The 12,518-nt window shown below is 37.9% G+C and overlaps 1 protein-coding gene and 1 long non-coding RNA gene across 18 annotated transcripts in view; one reads left to right on the top strand and one right to left on the bottom strand.

The window, feature by feature from the left end:
- LOC132785741 (dystrophin) overlaps positions 1–12,518 on the bottom strand; it is a 172,224-nt gene that overhangs the window by 15,890 nt on the left and 143,816 nt on the right. The window lies entirely within an intron of this gene.
- Positions 8,845–9,690, top strand: LOC132785743 (uncharacterized). The gene is made up of 3 exons (XR_009632346.1): positions 8,845–9,028; positions 9,130–9,305; positions 9,365–9,690. It is a non-coding gene; the product is annotated as an uncharacterized LOC132785743 (long non-coding RNA).

Below are 12,518 nucleotides of genomic sequence, written 5' to 3'. Positions count from 1 at the left end.
TGTTTGGCTTTTGCCAGTTGGAGAACTCAACTTCTCCCCCGCTGCCTTGTAGTGGCCCAACCTCGCTCTCCCCTTTGTCGTATAAGTGATCCATTCTGGGTGCCCGTCCATGCATAATTTCATGTTAAGTTCTGAGTCCCATTGTCAATGCTGTTGCTGTTGCTGTTGTTAGAGTGCGTGAATCGTAACCGAAATGCATTTGTTGCTCAAGAGACACAAACAATAGGGAAATGTGTGGATATAATGAAATGGAAAATGGAAAATGTGTGGGCGTATTTCCATCTCACATTTTGTTATTGTTTTCAAAATGTCGTTTGTTATTCTTTTTGTGTTGTTTTTCGTTTTGTTTTGTTTTCAGTGTTTAATGAATGCCGCGTCCCTAGTACAAGGCCATAGAACACACGATTAAATAAATGTATCTAGATCTAGACTCATTGATAAGCACACACACACACACACACACACATTGAACTAATGAACTTCGTGTCCAAACAATAGATAACAACTTTTCAAAATTAACATAAACAATCGGAGAGTTTGTTTTGTTGAAGATGCAGATTCGAGTGTGAAATATGAATGTAGAAAGTGTAGATTTGAGTTGACATAAATGTTTCTACTAACTACAGATCATTTGTTATTCACTTTCGCGCAAATCAATCAAATTGCTTAATCGCAATAAATTCATTTCGAGGGCAATTCTCATGCGTCATGCATAAAGTCATTTGCCACGCCCATTTGGCGCAATTCATGTGGCAGGCGCCACAAATGCGCATAACATGAAAAATATTTATACACAACTTGCAGTTAGCCCAGTTAACCGAGAATTGCAACTTGAGGGGTGCTTTTTGGCCATGGGCTGCAATAAAAGTCAAGAGTGGCAAGCGACATGGCACAATTTATCACAAACAAATGATCACAACAAGCTGTGCCAAGAGCATAGAGAGAGAGAGGAGACCCTCTTGCAATCGGATTCGGAATCGGAATGGGAATCGGAAACTTCAGAAGGAGAAGGCGAAGGCGAAGTAGAAGGAGGTCAGTTGCAAGTCTTGAATTCAAGGATGGCGCGCCTTTAGGCCAAAAGGCGTGGCTGCTTGCGCGCCTCGCTTAAAAGGCTTTTGGTTAAACGAATTTTCATATCAATTTCGTTTGGCATCGCACGACAAACGTACAAAAGGACAGACGGACGGACAGACAGATGGACTGCCCCCAAAGGCTTTTAGTGGGTGGAATGGCAAATGGAATCAATTGTTGAATTTTCCACAGTCGAGTCTGAAGTCGTGGCGAAGCGCGTCTTGAGGCGAAAATAACGTGGAAAATTTACAAGATGTTTTCGTTGCGATAAATAAAGTTGCAAATGTGAGCTGCATCAGCTGGCAGAAGGCAGGCGGGCAACTCGATACCCTCCACCCCCGCTTTCCCTCTCCTCATTCCTTGTCCCACTCTCTTCAGGTGCACTTACTTTGTGTATCCGCCTGCCAGCAATTTGCTTCAAATTGCTGCTACGCATTCGTACAAATTGAAGGACTGCGCTGCGAGACAGTGTGTGTGTGTGTGTGAGTGTGCGACTGTGTGTGTGCGTGTGTGTGTTCTTGAATGTGGCTTAGAAACTGGTCCATTGGTCTAGAACCTTAAGACTTGTTTATTGCATTGCCAATGGCACAGCGAGAACTTTGCTTTTGCTTTTGCTCGTTGTCTACAAATGTTGTTGCGATTTAAATGGGGATCTGGCTCCGCGTGGTTTTAGATGTCTTCGAGGAGGGGAGTGGAGTGGAGAGAGTGATGGGTGGGTGGGGCAGAGTGTGTTATGTTATGTGGCTTGTGTGTGGCCTGTATGCAACACGGTGGTTGCCTTTGTGCCATTGTTTGTCAGCATGACATGGTTATTACAATTAATTGCCATTATTTATGCTGCCAGAGTGGGCATTTCAATTGCATGCAGATAATATTTATTGAGCACAGCTTAAAGTGATTTTTATTTGTGCTTGAGCAAGAGAAAATTAACATGAGTTTAGTGAAATAAGTATTACACGGACTTAAGTGGTTGCTAGACAAATATTTCTTACTTAAGCAAGTTAATGTGATTGTTTGATAAAACATGTTAAATTTATGTTGTATAAAATGCAAATGAATTATAAAGTAATAAAGCTAGATTAACCTTTACTACGATTAAAGTGATTTTATTTGTATAAATATTATAAATATTTTATACTTATCAACTGCAGTTTATCGAGTAAGCTTATCACTCGTAATCGTTGTGACTGACAGCGGAAGTCGAAACCAAATATCTATCATAAAATCAGTAGCATATTTAACGTTTCATATAATGAATATCTGCTATGTGATCTTCAAAAAGAGTATAAACTTTATAGAGTATACTCGTAACCTTATGCAAAATCGCTTAAGCATTTTTGCTGCACTTCAGTTTGGAAAGTTAAAGAACTCGCTTTATTTATTTCCATCGCGAGGAAAGTAATTCAGGAGTCTTTTATGATGACGCATTTTGATAAATAATAAATGCAGAGAATATGAAAATATGAGTAAAATTTATGGCAAATAGTAAAATTTTGAGTTATCAAACGCGACTGTGGCCAAAAGGTTAAAGCAGCTGCCAGCTGCAGGATAAGCTGTGAGCTATGTTGCTGGTAAAAATTAGTTATAAAACTTGCAGATGCAAGAGACAATTAAAGCAAAACCCAGAACAGACGCACAGTTGTATAATCTATTCAATTAGAGCAACTGGCCAACGTGTTGGACAGTTTGCGGCCTTTGTAAAAGTTTTCTAAATGCCAAAAATGGACGCACGTATCAAATGCAGCAGCTGAGAGCATGAGAATAAAGTATTAGTCCAGAACGTAGTCGGAACGTGTGAGCACTCGAATGTGCAGCTTGTTCTTTTGTTTGTGAAAATTATTTTATAATCATTTTATCACATTTTCGAAGCAAGCTGCCGCCAGCACAGGAACAACTGTGGAAAGTGGCTGTAAAACTTTTCATGGCACACACACCTGCTGCTGCCTGCTGCCTGGTTGCCTGCTGAAAGGATGAAAGGATGCCAGCAGGATGTGTTGGCAGGATGTGAGAATGTGCCGAAGACAACAATAGTGTTCGCCACCTCCCTGACTAGCTTTTGACTGGCTGACTGGCTGACTGGCTTCATCGTGTGCGCTCTCCTTTATGGCATTGAATCTTCATTTTCGTTAGACAATGACAAAAATGGAGCATAATAGATAAAATTAAGTGCAAGTGCAGCAGACATGCGATAAATGCTATAACCAAAAAAGGGGGTAGACAACGAGGGGCTTGGTACATGGCATCCAACCTCAAATAGCTAAGCATGAAGCCATTAATAAAGTGTAGTCAATGGCTTTCAGCTAAATGCAACGGGGCGCCAACAACAACAAGAACTATGGAAAAAATTGCCAGCTATGCCTTTTGTGTGGCTGGCAACGCGTTGGTAAAACGTTTAAGGCAAATCGTTAGATAAACTTTTGGCAGCTGACAGGCCAGCTAAATGATATACGAGTATGACACATAAAGCATGATAGTCAGCTGATATAAATATAGATCATAACTGAAGAAATTTGTACATATATGCAACTATCAAGTTTGAGGTCAAAATCTAGTGAAATATAAGTTCAGCAAATTGAATTAAATATTCTGTGAAAATCTTTCTCTTTCTCCCCTGCATATCATTTACACAGACCTCTTTGGTCTGCAGCTGGCTCAGGCCAAAAGTAAACTTTTACAACTTAAATATGAATAAAATACATTTTGGCAACCTTTGCCAAAAGTTATACGACGCTCCACCTTCTGCTTGCCACAGCAAACAGAGAAACAGCAAAGAGCAATTTTCATCAAATTTTAGCTAAAATTTGCCACAAATTTCACGCAAATTTTGGCATTATAACTTAAAGAAGAAAACGAAGACGAAGGCGTGACGCCACCCTCAACTCAAACACCAACATTGTGACAGGTGGCAGGAGGCATGAGGCACTTAAAAAAGGTGCACTTAAAGGCGTAACCTTTCAACGTTTGCCACCTACGCAACTAACAGACTGAAACGAGTGAACACAAAGGGGGCGTGGCAGTGCTGGAGTGTAAGAACAATAATAATTTTAATGAGTTATAAAAAAAAAAGTCCTTTTACAACTCGTGCAAATAGGCATTTTCAGCGAGAGACTTTTACAGCCAACAAATAAGTATAATAACCGCAGATGTTGTTGCTGCTGCTTAAATATAGCAGAGAATAAAGTATGAAAATGTAAATGAAAATGAAAATGAAGAGAAAGAAATGCTCACAAAGCATAATGATAATAATGCGACGCATTCGTTGTGAAATGCAGCCAAAATAATTTTGAAAGTTTTAAACAGCGTTTTAGCCAAAACATAATTTAGTCACAATATTTTATGGCTCAATTTCCGTTTTTTTTTTGTTTTCTCAACTTCCGCACGCGTAACGCCAATGAGGCGCAACCAAATACGAGCACAAGTTGAAGCTATCACGGGTGATTAAGCACATTGCTCCAATCCCAATTGCAGAGAAGGAAAGACACAGCGACAGTCACTCATTCACTCACTCAGTCAGTCAGTCATTCAGTTCTTTTTTTTGCACCAAGCCCAGGTTTTTGCCCTGTTTCAGTTTGTGAAAAATGATAAATATGCTCAGAGATCTATTTCGAGTCACTCGAACTCGCTTTTTGTTTTGTTTTTGTAGGCGGGGTGTGTCACTTAATGGCTTTATGTCGAATGCTTAAAGAATGAACAGACACACAGACACAAGCTTGTTTTTACATTGTTTTCATTTGAGATTTTCAGCTGCGGCTTTTGTTATTTATTGATGATCTCTTGTCAATTTTTGTTTTTCAATTTTTTCATTTTTTTTTCTTTTTGGGTATTCAAGTCAAGGCAATGCAAACACTGTGGGGCAGGGCTGGAGATGATCTGCATGTAAATACTTTATTTGTACTCGCTCTGATGGGAAATTGATCTGGAGTTTGAACAAATTTGTAAAGACCATAGAAGTCAGCAATGGAGTGATTAATGTGCTGCTGAAGTAACGGCATAGAATTGACAAATTTATACAAAGTTTTCGATGTAAACAAAAGCTTGAAAATTATAGATATTATTGATAAAAACCAAACAGTTCAACTGGTGATATATAAACAAAGTTAGCTTTACACGATGCTTTTAATCACACTTAGATGATTTAGTACTTGACTGTGTTTAAGCATTAATCCATAAATTTCTATAAGATATTGTTTATTATGGCTTTATAAATACAAAGCAATTCAGCTGCTGAAATATAAAAAAGTACACAAAAGTTTTCAACACACTCCACTATGGTCCAGCCGACCACTTTTCTTGATGGAAAACCAATTTTTGAAAGTTAACAGAAGTCCGCGATTTTGGCGTCGTTGGATCAAAAAAAGAATAGACTTTAATGTTGCGTACCAAGAATTTCAATAGAGGGCGCCACTTTCGCAAAATCAGCTTTTAAACACAGCTGATGTGATGCAATAGCACGTGTTGTAGAAAAGTGCAGAAAATAGTGCAATTTTAAATTTAGTATAAAACTAAATAAAACGATAATTTGTTAAAATTTTTGCGATGAATTATAAAGAGTGTGGTTTGTTCTACGTGTTTTGTTATGTGTGGCGAATAAAATAGTTGTAATGTCTTCGTAATTTTATGTTAAAGTGTGTCGTGCAACATGGGCCAATTTGAAGATAAATCTCATTTTCAAATAGACATATGAAGTTGTGTTCAAGGTTGTTCAGGCAAGAGACCAATTGTATGTCGTAGAGAAATTTATTCCTGTTCGATTGTATATAGTTGAAAAGGCCATAAGTGCCGTTCTTCTTTGAATTTTGCATTTTTATATCATAACCTCAATTGCAAAAATGCACTATTTTAGGTTAGATGAAAATCAATGTTGAGAAAAAATGGCAAAGTTTATATTTTTTGTTAACTTTTAAGGAATATCTATAAATAGTAATTGGATATGAGTAACTTAAGAGCAATTTTACCAAAACAAGAGTCGAAAATATTGGTTAAATCGGACAATAAATTGCAACAAGAGTGAGATATTTGAAGTCCGTTTCTATAAGCTATATATGGCTCTGCGGATATTACAGATTTTAAAAAAGAACACTATATACTAAAACAAATGTTATTACACATGAAAAGTGAAATTGAAAAGTTAATAAGAAGATTTTAGACGTTTTTAGACGACCGCTGAGAACATGTTTAGTTTTGTTGAGCGCGATGATGCAGTAAACTATAATATTTTTTATTTTACAGATATTTATAGTCTTATAGTTGATGAATATGCTTTAATTATACGTAAACGTATAGCAAAAAATTATTTTCCATTGAGTCTTTATCCCTTAATATTATGAAGCCGACTTGAAGAAACAGTTTAGTTGAGCTAGCAAAAAACTCAGTTTCTTATGATCAGAAGTGAAATTAATGAAAATTTAAAGATGCAATACTCCAAATTTAGGTCAAAATTCATGAAATTGTTAATTTTTAAAATCATCCACATATAAAAAAATTTATTAAAAAAAAAATATTTCCAGTAGGAGTAGACACGCCCACTTTTCATAAATTATTCTAGGGACCTTCCTTAGTTCAACTAAAAAACCCGCATCAAAAAATCTCATGTAGTTTAGGAGTTATTCATTTCCATCAAGAAAAGTGGTCTCCTGGACCATAGTGCACTCCTTTGATTTTGTATTTGAATTATGACAGAGTTGATCTTTGCATTAAACATTAAGTAGAAATTTCCATAAGGTATTGTTTGTGAAGGCTTTATAAAGTCTATTTAATTGAGGCGCTGAAATATGAACAAATTTGTAAACAGCATTTTTCATCACTTTCCTCGGATGAAGGGTTTGAATTATGGCAAGTTTGAAGAGTTGATCTTGACAATGTTGAATCATTAGGAAGAAATTTCCATGCGATATTGTTCGTCATGGCTTTGTAAAGACTAAGCGATTCAGCTGTTGAAATATAAAGAAAGCCTTACACAATGTCTTCAATCACACTTCATTTATTTAGTATTTAATCTTTTCTGTGTTTAAGCATTAACACATTAACTTCTATAAGATATGGATTTATAAAAACAAAGCAATTCAGCTGCTGAAATATAAACAAATCTTTGCATAAAGTTTTTCATCACACTGCTTTGATTTAGTATTTGAATTATGGCAAGTTTGATGAGCTGTATTTGACTATTACACACTTTAAGTTGAAATTTTATGGCTTTTAAAAAAACTAAGCAGCTGCTCAGCTGCTGAAATATTTCCCACCAAACACAGTTTTGATTACTTCCTTTACTCTTTAAATGATGAACAATTTAAAGTGATGATCTTTATTTAAAGCATAAAGAATTCAAAGAGAAATTTCTGCAATTTTATTAATAGTTCCCGATAACGAAATGTTGAAATGTCGTCATTTTCGTAATTAATTGTTGCACATAAGTACAATTTATCTAAAGTAGAAAGTTGTAGTTGATCGTCTTATTGAATGGCATAACGTAAATAATGCGAACATCAATCAGGGAATTGAGATACGGGAGACACAAATAATACCGATAGTGTGTGTGTCTTAATCGGCTTTAAATTGTTTATAGCTTCAGTTCACTAATTAAGTAGCACTAAGCGCATTTCGAGCATCGAATGCAAATCTTAGACCAAACAACTAAACAACATTGAATGCCATAACAGACAGGCCAGAGACAGGCGTTAGATAGAGACCATACAGAGAGAGGGGCGTTAGAATGAGGAGGGAGGGAGGCAAACTACAAGTTGTATATTTGCATTAACCCAGTGACACATTTTGACATAATCTGATTAATTGGCGTGTAAAGGAGAAATAAATTGAGATGGCTAATGAAGCGCAAATGGAGCGAAGACTCTCCACTGAGGCGTCAACGCCCACAACAAGCTGCAACTGGAACTGGCAACAAGTAGCATGAAGCATGAAGTGAAGTGAGGTTACTAGGAAATTGAGTTAGAGAGCGCGTCATACGAGTCGCTTCGAATTTCTAGCGAATAATAATCATTTACTTGGCAATCGGTCTGTCTGTCTGGCTGGCCTCGAAGTCTGTCTGTCTGTCTGCCTGGCTAGATAGTCAATTTTTCCGCCTTACAATTAATTGATGTCAACGGCTTGTTGCAACCAGGAAAGATTGAGCAACGGCGACCGCAAAACGCAAACGCAAAACGGCGTCGACTATCGTCGTTGCTTGCTTTGGCAACTTCATCAAAAGACGCGTCAAAAACTTGGCGGCAACTTGGCGGCGTTTGTCTTTCTTGTGGCTGCAGTCGATGTTCGTGGTGGTTGTTGGTTGGTTGGTTGCTTGCTTGTCAGCCACTACCGCCAACGCCGCAGAATCAATCAGGCATGGAAAAGCAGCGCACTTTCTCCCCCTTCTCTTTTCCCCCATTTGGGGGTCCGCCCACATTTCCAATTTATTAAATGACATTTGTTTTGTATGGCATGGCCTGGCCTGGCTCAATGTATAGTATTTGCCTAGATAAATACAAATACGGCATATATATTAAGTATACGCCACCAACATATATATTTGCGCCTATGGCCCCAAAGCATCAATTTTTAATTTCATTAGCGTGGCTGCGTGGCCCCAAAGCAGAGCCCCACTTTGTTTTTTCATTATCTGTTTTTCCAATTTGCATTTGCCGGTTACAGCACTCGCCATATTCCGGTTCATGGTTTGCCCATTTGAATTTTAAATCATTATTGATTTTCTTCGTGTTTTTTTTTTGTTTTTGTTTTTGCGCTCGGTTTCTGTTTCCCTTTTCTGTTTATTGTTGAGCTGTGTTGAGTTCAGTTGAGTTGAGTTGTGCTTATCTTTGGCCCATTTTGCGGCCAAATTCTAAGCAGTCTGTTAGCCACGCTAAAGGCGAGCACAGTCCATTTGGTAAATTTCAGGGCCAAACAAATTTGCTAATTACCCCAAAAGTGCACAAAATCTGTGTGTAAAGTACAAACAACAAATCGAAAGGTGTGTAAGCGGAGAGAGCGTGAGAGTGAGGTCAAAAAGAACATCTAGGCGGCGAAGCATAAACAGTTCTATTCAATGAAGATTCTTTCGGGCCTTTTCAGTTGAAAACACCACAAAAATAGCTAACAATACACTGCGTGGAATTCATTCACCAACAGCTGCTCGCACTTAATGTTTGTTTAAACTTAGCAAAAGAAAAATGTTTAAATCTAAACAAAACTTGGCAATTTATATTGATTGAAATGGAAGTCAACTTTAATTAGCAATTAAATAACAGGTAAATATTTGTGACTAAGTTAAATTTTGCTTAATTTTATAAATGATTAATCTTTAAAGACTGCAGCCTCAAGAAACTGTGAAATGATAATTTGAGAAATTCTTTAAGATTCGCAAACGTTTAAATCTACACAAAAGTTAGAAACTTAAACCAATTGAACTGGAAGTCAACTTTAATTAGTAATTAAATAAAAGATAAATATTTGGGACTAAGTTCAAATTTACTTTACTTGAGTAATCCTGTTTTCTGTATTATATTTCAACACACACTCTTATTTTGAAAATAAAACAATCAATTTGGCAAAACATTACTCATATATTGGATTATACAAAACCACAAGAATAAATAAAGAAGGCAATTGCAGGCAAAAACCAGCTGCCCATAATCGGAAAAATGTTTATTTAATAAATAAATTGGGGAAAATTGCGCAGCGCAGCAAAAATACTCGTAACTAACGTAAAATATTTCATGGGTGTTGTTGGCAATTAAAATGCTCGTAAAAGAAAATTCCCATATGAGTGTATGCGAGTGAGGACTAGCTTGTATTTATTTTTGTATTTTGATTTTCAATTTACATATGGATGCAAATTGCAAGCAGGTAGCAAAACATTCTCTGTGGCACTCTGAATGCGCAAATCAAAACTTGATGCAAATATTTGAATGAATATAAATTGAAATATGCAGTACATAGTAGCAACAAAAAGAAAATAATAAATCTGAATATGAATTCAAAGTGTGTAATGAAAAACTATTGTAAACTATTTGGTATGACTCATGTTGCATGTGGATAATGGAAATTCTAATGAAAGTAACCGCAGCAGCAGCATCTGTTGGTCATTAAAGTTCACTCTACGAAGAAATCTTTCTGGGCTTCAGTTCAACAACAATTTGCCATGCTTTCGAAGATAGTTTCTTGCTTATTAAAGTCGCATTAATGCCGCTGCCAAATGTGCTCTTAACTGGGCTTAAAACCATTTGCAATGGCTCTTTTGTTGCCTTTTACTTTCCATTTTGTACGACAACAAAAAGAGCTAATTGTACTTTACAGGCATTTGTCCTAGTCAAAGTCAAATCTCGATCTGAGTTTCAGTTGCAGTTGTCTGTAAATGCGGGCTGAGAGTTGACGTTGATAAATGACTTGGACTTTTGTTGCAGCAGCATCTCTGAACCAACTAACTTGACAATGCATAACTGTAGTTAACTCTAGTTCATGAACTTTCCGCATTGTTGTTGCTCTTGTTGATGTAAATTTTCTGCTCAATTAAGCTGTCAGCATTTTGACAAACATTTGCGCTCATTAGAGCACGCCTAGAATTATTAATACTTGGCTGCCAAAGCAAACGAAGGCAACATCAAGTGGCAAGCGGCAAGTGGCAAATGGCAAGCAGGCAATTTGTGGGTGATTTGCATAAAATGCCACTTGAAGTCTCGCGTGAGTTGTGATTTCCCCCCCGCACCTCTCTCCCACACTCCTTTTGGCCACTTCCTGGCCATGGTCATGCCTAAACGGTCCCTTCGACAGCTGATGATTTGAATTATTTCATTTGTTTGCCCAACTGTTGATTTGCTTAACAGTTCAATGAAGCGCAACAGCATTTTCGATTCAGGGCGTGGCACTAATCGCAGATGCGAATCAAAAACAACTACGAAAAGAACAAAATCGTCAAGTGGCGCCAGCGGCGAAATATATTTAATTGAGTGCAACTCTCCAGCAATATAATTGTTCAATTGAAATGAATGTCCACTGGCGGCCGAAGCTTCACAACATGCGACAATTAGTGCAGCATTTTTTAATTGATTGCCACCGAACGTTGCATGCCACGGGCATGCTTGAAGTGCATGTGAGGAAACGCGAAAAACGCATTGAAAACTATCGACATTTATCGAGCAGCTGACTTGGCCAAGACTCCGATAAGTAGGCTTTACGTGCTCATTGGAAAAGTGGAGAATGCTGAGAGAAAGAAAGCGATTGCTGCGGCAAGAAAGTATGAAATGATAATTTCGAGAAATTCTTTCACATTCGTAGATTGCGCGAGAAATGTTTTCCATATGTTCTTCGAATAGTTTTACGAAATATCTTTAGCTGGTATTCCTTTACAGATACAGATATAGAGACAGTTCTTGTGGCAATCTAATTCACTTATCTGACACGCTCAGCTGCAATTTATTCAGATAACTTATTTATTCACACCAACAGCTGTTGTTGTTGCTGTTGTTGCCGTTGCTCTTAGGCAAAAAGATACATTACATCTGCAGACTGCAGATACTTGAAATGTGCCACTGCCACACAGCCTTACCACACCCAACAACAGCAGCGCAGCAAGCATTTTTCATCGCCTTTGGCTGCCACAAATACGAATACGAATACGAATACGAGCTCTGCTTTTCTTATGCAATCCAACGTATACAGACATTTTATGCAGCTCCATCACTTGACATGCAAAATGTGCAACAGCAACTGCAAGAGCGAGGCGCCTCTGTCTGTCATTTATTCGGCAGTTGCTTCTTTGAGCCAATAAATAAACGCGTCAAACAGTTAACACTATTAACCGCATATTAATTGGCCGAAATAGACACCAGCCAGGATTAAGCGACGCGTCACGAAGTTGCAAGTTGCGACATTTGCCAGACATTTGTATAAATTCCATAGAAGGCGTTCGCCATGCCACATGTGGCAAAGCCTTAAATGGCATTTGGCGTCTGCGAGTCGCGTATGTCAAATGCGTATTTGCCTCTTCTCCTCCTGCTCCTCCAACTTTTGCCTGCCATGCAAATGTCAAGTCGAGAGTACAGCGAGTATGTGGGTGACGACGGCAGGCGGCGAGGCGGGGTGGCATCGTGGCAACTGCAGCGATAATTGCACATTTGTGGCACGCAAAAATTGCCGCGACTCGTCGTCGTCGTCGTCAGCGCCAAACTAATAAATATCAATTGTGTACAGTGCAACAACAACAAGTTGTTGCTTTGTCTTTGCATTTCTTTTGCTGTTCTTACAACATGTAGAAACATCTCACACAAACACACACACACACACACACATGTACAGATGCAGACGCACATGCAACGCGACTTTACACATGCATAAATTAAACGCAATTAGCATAAACAATTTTCAGCTTTTAGCTGTAATCAAGAGTTGGCGAAATTGCAAATGGCAACTGCCAGGAGCACTCGATGTTGCTGCATGCAACCAACGATGCGTGGAATGTGCTG

The sequence above is a fragment of the Drosophila nasuta genome, chromosome 2R (genome assembly GCF_023558535.2).
Source record: "Drosophila nasuta strain 15112-1781.00 chromosome 2R, ASM2355853v1, whole genome shotgun sequence".
NCBI classification, from domain to species: Eukaryota; Metazoa; Arthropoda; class Insecta; order Diptera; family Drosophilidae; genus Drosophila; species Drosophila nasuta.
The sequence above is the reverse complement of the archived record's forward strand: the minus strand, read 5'-3'. Positions and strand labels throughout refer to the sequence as shown.